The sequence below is a fragment of the Gracilinanus agilis genome, chromosome 2, assembly GCF_016433145.1.
Source record: "Gracilinanus agilis isolate LMUSP501 chromosome 2, AgileGrace, whole genome shotgun sequence".
Taxonomy (NCBI): Eukaryota; Metazoa; Chordata; class Mammalia; order Didelphimorphia; family Didelphidae; genus Gracilinanus; species Gracilinanus agilis.
In genome coordinates, this window is record NC_058131.1 from 499332828 (window position 1) to 499338827 (window position 6000).

Here is a 6000-nt window from a genome sequence, read left to right on the forward strand (position 1 = left end):
CTCCTGCTCCCTAGGCACTGCCTGCTTTTCTTCCTCCTGTCCCTCCCATACCAACACCAGATCCACAAGAGCCAGTACTGTTACCTCCTATAGCACCTATAGTTCCATCAACTTCTCCATTGTCTCAATCCAAGGCAGCAGCAGCAGCAATTTCTCTACCAGACCTCTATGTAACAGAGATTAAGATATTATTAGAGGATCAGATGAATCTTCCTTTGGAAGGACTTACTAAGCAGTATCCACTCATAGAAGTGCTATTGGGGCAAGGGCCAGGATACATTAGTGCCTGTTAGGATAATATTCACAGGCTGCTCTCTGTTCAACAGCTGGACAGCTTTTCACTCTGAGGAGAGTCAGAAGACTGACACTGTTAGAATTCTCAACTGAAAACAGGATAAAACCACTGTTTCCTTGAAGATATATATCTTAGTATCTTCTTGATGAAATATTGGTTATATTGATCTGACTGCAAATTGATACAGATGATCTCGAATTGATTAAAAATTAATCACAGAGAAGAGTTGATGATTAGCCTGAGAAATCCTCCTCAGCCAGGGAATCAACCCCAACTGTCAGGCTTGACAGTGAGAAACTTCTTGGAGACAATGAACTATACTAGAAGCAGATTTCAATAACAGGTAACTAAATTTAATTTATAGGTAACAGAAATATCTTGAGGGTGTGAGGATCAAAGATTGATGGGTGAGAATAGAGGTTTAAAGGATTAAGCTAAAGCAAAACTAACTGATAAACAGCTAGGCAGATTCCCTTGGGGAAAAGCCTTGGATGGAATTCTGCCACTCTGGCTTAGCAACCTTGAACTAGTTCAGCTACTAGATGACAAAACTAAACTTGGCTGGTTATAAATAGTTGTTGATCTTCAGAGATGACTTTCTTGGTGGTTTTGATGAATATTGTTGTTGATGATGGTCAAATATAATTCAGATTACAGGATTGAATAGTTGACCTAAGTAGCAGATGCCTAAAGTGAGTCAGCTAGCACAAGTCTGTGGTTTGACTGGAGAGCTTTTCCCCTTCCACCCTTTTCACCCACCTAACTCACAACTGAGTCACTTTGCCTTGGGGTCATCTCCTATTTATAGGGGTGCTCCAACAGTCTTCGACTGCCTCACACCAGCTTTGGGCATTCTAAAATCTGAACTCCTCTCTTGCTACAGTTGGCACAAGATGGTTACTGGCAAAAGCTATTTACAATACAAGATGGTTATTTGCAAAAGCTATTTACATCCCTTCTTAGTGCCTCTAAAGTTAGAAACTTCAAAAAGAACACGAAAAATCTGCTGGAAGATCCTGTGGGCATTGTGAAGCAAGTGGATTAATTTTTAGGCCCAAATTTGTATTCCTGGCTAGAGCCAATGGCAATTTTTGTTAAGATGGGATTAACTCTCCCCTGCCTGATTTTAAATATAATCAACCAAAAGCAAAGACACCCCTACTTAATACCTAAGTAGGGGATGATCGGCAACCCACATGCTAAAGTGAGTGACAACTCAGAAACAACTGACTGCCCCTGGGCAGTCCTAAGAAAATTTAAAAACTACAATTGGTCCCTGTAAATTGGAGAAAGGCACAGGAAGTGGTGAAAAGAAGGGTCTTTAAAAATAGCTGGAACTTCCTGTGAAGGAAGGTGTTCAAGCTCTTTCGAAAATGTGAAGGCTGATAGAGGATCATTTGGTAAGATTGCTCTTGGATTTTCTCCTCTTGGACTTTGGATTGGTGAGTGGAAAAAGCTGACCTTCCTTTCCTGACTTCTGGAGAGATTAACACCAGATTGGCCTCCCTCTTGAGAGAAGTTGAGTGCGTGATACCCTTGCTTAATTTACCTCTGGGCCCTATGGCTGGACTTCTGGAGCCCTGCTGGAGCAGAGTCAGGTGCCAGAGCAAATATTTAGCTTGTTAAGCTAGATTTCTTATTCTACCCTCTTTTTTGTTTCTCTACCTTTTTCTTTCCCTCTATTTTGTAAATAAGACTGAAAAAAAGTCATTTTGACTTGAGATATATATTAATTTCAGTGACCACATTCTCTTATATTTTGTCCAACCTTAATTTTAACCCTTACATTTTGAAATAATTATTCACTGAGGAGGAATGAGGCCATATTAAAAGGGCAGCTACATGAGCATGGGAGAGTGAATATCCTGAAGGGGGGTGGCTAATCACACCGAGAAATTCCCAATAAGAAATCTAAATTGTGCCCACAACGAGCCTGCCCACATACAAACATGAGAGGCCTTAGAAAGATGATTGTCCAGGGTATAAGAACAGCAGTCTTACAAAGTCTGAATCTGCATAAGCTCTATGTCACCAAGCAGAAAAAGGATGAAACTCCTGAGTTCATAAATAGTTTAAAAGAGGCATTTAATAAGTATTTGGGTGTGGATTTGACTGACCTGGTTGGATCAGGTCTCTTAAAGACCTGCTTTGTAAATAATGCATGGCCAGAAATTTGTAAGAAGCTCAACAAGACAGTGGAATGGGTTACAAGACCTCTGGACCAATTGCTTCAGCAAGCTCAGCTAGTCCATGTCAGAAGAGAAGAAGATGAAGAAAAGGGAAGGAATAAAGCCCTTGTTAGAGTCATGAGAGAGGTTATACAGAATGAGCATGCCAGATTGAGACAGGCAGTGAAAGAGGAAGACAAAAAGGATGGGCAAGTTAGAAGAGGGTGGCTCCTCTGAAAGAAAGAGAGAGATGAAGGGTCAGGAAGTCCCCAGAAAAAGTAAGAGCTCCCTTAATATTCTATAACTGTGGTGAGGAGGGGCATATTAAATGGAGATGCCCTAACTTAGAGAAAGAGCATAAGATCTACTCTCTCAGGAAGAGAGGATTGACAGGGTGAAGGGCCTTTTGAAACCCACCCAGACCCCTTGATAACCTTACAAATGGGGAGCCAGGAGGTAGAAGTTGCCTTCTTGATTGACATGGGAGCAGCAAGGTCATCTTTCATTTTATTACCCCAAGGAGCTCAGCTGAGTGATCAGAAGCTAATTGTATCCAAGGTAAAGGGAGAAAGTTTTTCTGGCTCCATGACTCAACCAGTGATTGTGATAATTAAACAGGAAAAAGGATTTGCACAGTTTCTTTTCATTCCTGAAGCAGGCATAAATTTATTAGGCACAGATATGATTACAAAATTGAACCTACATTTAAGTATAAGCAGAACAAGATAGTAGGCACACAGCTGCCCTGCTGACAGCTTTTTCATAAGGTGGAGGAAGAAAACCAGATATATTCTCAAGTCTGAACAGATCCTAAAAACAGAGGGAGAATATCAAAGTCTCCTTAACATATCAATTGAGAAAGCCAGCTCAAATTGTTAAGAACAGGTAGTATACTATTTCACTGGAGGGGAAGAAGGGACTGAGCCTTGCTAGAAGATGGGTTATTGGAAGCTTGCCAATCTGCCTATAACCATCTAATATTACCAGTGTGAAAGCCAGACAGAAGTTACAAGCTGGGATAGGACCTGAGGGAGATCAATAAGATCATCATGCCCATCTACCCAGTGGCTCTAGTCAGTTTTAGCTAGGCAACTCATGTGGTTCTGGTTTTCTTTTCTTTTAATAAAGTTTTAAATAGAGACCATTCTTTTAGCTTTTTTTTCCCTACACAACCAAGCTGGAAACAATTGTTTTGGGAAAGAGTATAATCCTGGCAACAGATTGTGACAATTGCTAAGTACTTTTAAAATCAAACTTTAAAATTGTTTTTACATGTAATTGAGGAAAAATAAAATATTATTATTCATTTTTAAAAGAATAATGATTGCTTCATTATTCATATTTAAATCCTCAGTGCCTGAGATTTAATAGTTAATTAAAATGTTTGTAGAATTATTTTTTAATTAGTATTTCTTCTTTAATTTTTAGAAAAATTTTCCATGGTTACGTGATTCATGTTCTTTCTCTTTCCCTGAGTTTTACATGTGTCATTGATCAAGACCTATTTCCATATTATTAATAGTTGCACAGGGGTGGTCATTTAGAGTCTACATCCCAAATCATATCTTCATCATCCCATAGGTTCAAGCAATTGTTTTTCTTCTGTGTTTCTACTCCCACAGTTCTTCCTCTGAATGTGGATAGAGTTCTTTCTCATAAGTCCCTCAGAATTGTTCTGGATCATAGCATTGCTGCTAGTTGAGAAGTGCATTACGTTCGATTTTACCACAGTGTATCAGTCTCTGTGTATAATGTTCTCCTGGTTCTGCTTTTTTCACTCTGCTGTTTGTTGAATTATTGAATCAAATATCATCGTCTGCAAAACAAGGATAATTATACTTGTGTGCTTATCCAGTATTTCTTGAGTATATAATATTTTTAAGGCCTATGAATACAAAGATGAGAAATTATACTATTCTTTCCCTCCTTATTGTTAAAGAGGATCCAGTGGTAGAAACCCTGATGGAAAAAAAAAACACAAGGGCTAACAGCCTGACCATATTCAGGAAGAATGATGGGATACCATAGAATTTCCAACAGAAACTGAGACCTTTTTCCATTTAAGAGAAATCTTTTATGTTTTTGAGTTATAGATGTATTTTTAAGTCATTCAAGTTAGTGAAATTGAGCTAGGCATTGTACCTTAGCCACATATCATGGTACTTCTAATTGTAGGATTCTGTGACTTAGCACTGAATAGTACCCTCATTTAACAGATGATGAAACTGAGGCTCAGGGAGAGGAAGTTACTCAAAGTTACATAAGTATTAAAAAGGTAGATAAGTAGAGCAATGGATAGAATGTTGAACCTGGAGTCAAGAAGACGGAATTTCATATCCATCCTCAGACACTTTACTTGCTGTTACTCTGGGTAAATCACTTAACTTCTTTCTGTCTCAATTTCTACACCTGTAAAATGGAGAAAGAACCTATTTTCTAGGCTCGTTATGAACATGTCATAGGAATATACTTGTGAATCACTTTCAAGACCTCAATGCCCTATAGCTTTAAAAAAAGGCAGTCAGAATTCTAATCTCAATTTCCTAACTACAAATTCAGTGCATTTTTCCCACTCCATTACACTGGTTCCCATAGATACTACAGAAATTTGAGGAAGGCTATCGTACAATTAGTGCAAGTTCTCTGAGTGGGTTCTATTTTTGTGATTTTAGGTATACAAGAAGCATTTTATCCAACTGAGACTTCTAATAGTTTCACTACCAGTCAGCTATGCTGCCTGCAAACAAAGCCTCCTCGTAAGGGTAAGATCGCCAGAAAGTCCCTGTTAAAATTAGACTGCATTAAGTTGAACAAATAGCATGATAACTTACTATTATTTACTGAAAACAGTTTTTCAAGGGAACACAGGAGACACAGGTTTAACTTAGGTAAGAGAAAAAGTGGGAAACTATCTGAAATACTTGATCTGCAAGGGATGTTTTTTTGTTTTTTGTTTTTTGTTTTTTGTTTTTTAAATTTTATTTTATTTTATTTTATTTTACATTTATTAATATTCATTTTTAACATGGTTACATGATTCATGCTCCTCCTTTCCCCTTCAAACCCCCCCCCCGCACCCCCCCTACCAATGCGCATTTCCACTAGTTTTGTCATGTGTCCTTGATCAAGACCAATTTCCAAATTGTTGGTAGTTGCATTGGTGTGGTAGTTTTGAGTCCACATCCCCAATCATGTCCACCCCAACCCATGCGTTCAAGCAGTTGTTTTTCCTATATGTTTCCTCTCCTGCAGTACCTCCTCTGAATGTGGGCAGCATCTTTACCATATATCCCTCAGAATTGTCCTGGGTCATTGCATTGCTGTTGGTTCAGAGGTCCATTACATTCGATTTTACCACAGAATGTCAGTCTCTGTGCATAGAGTTCTTTTGGCTCTGCTCCTTTCACTCTGCATCAGTTCCCGGAGGTCTCTCCAGTTCGCCTGGAACTTCTCCAGTTTATTATTGCTTTTAGCACAATAGTATTCCATCACCCACATATACCACAGTTTGTTCAGCCATTCCCCAATTGAAGGACA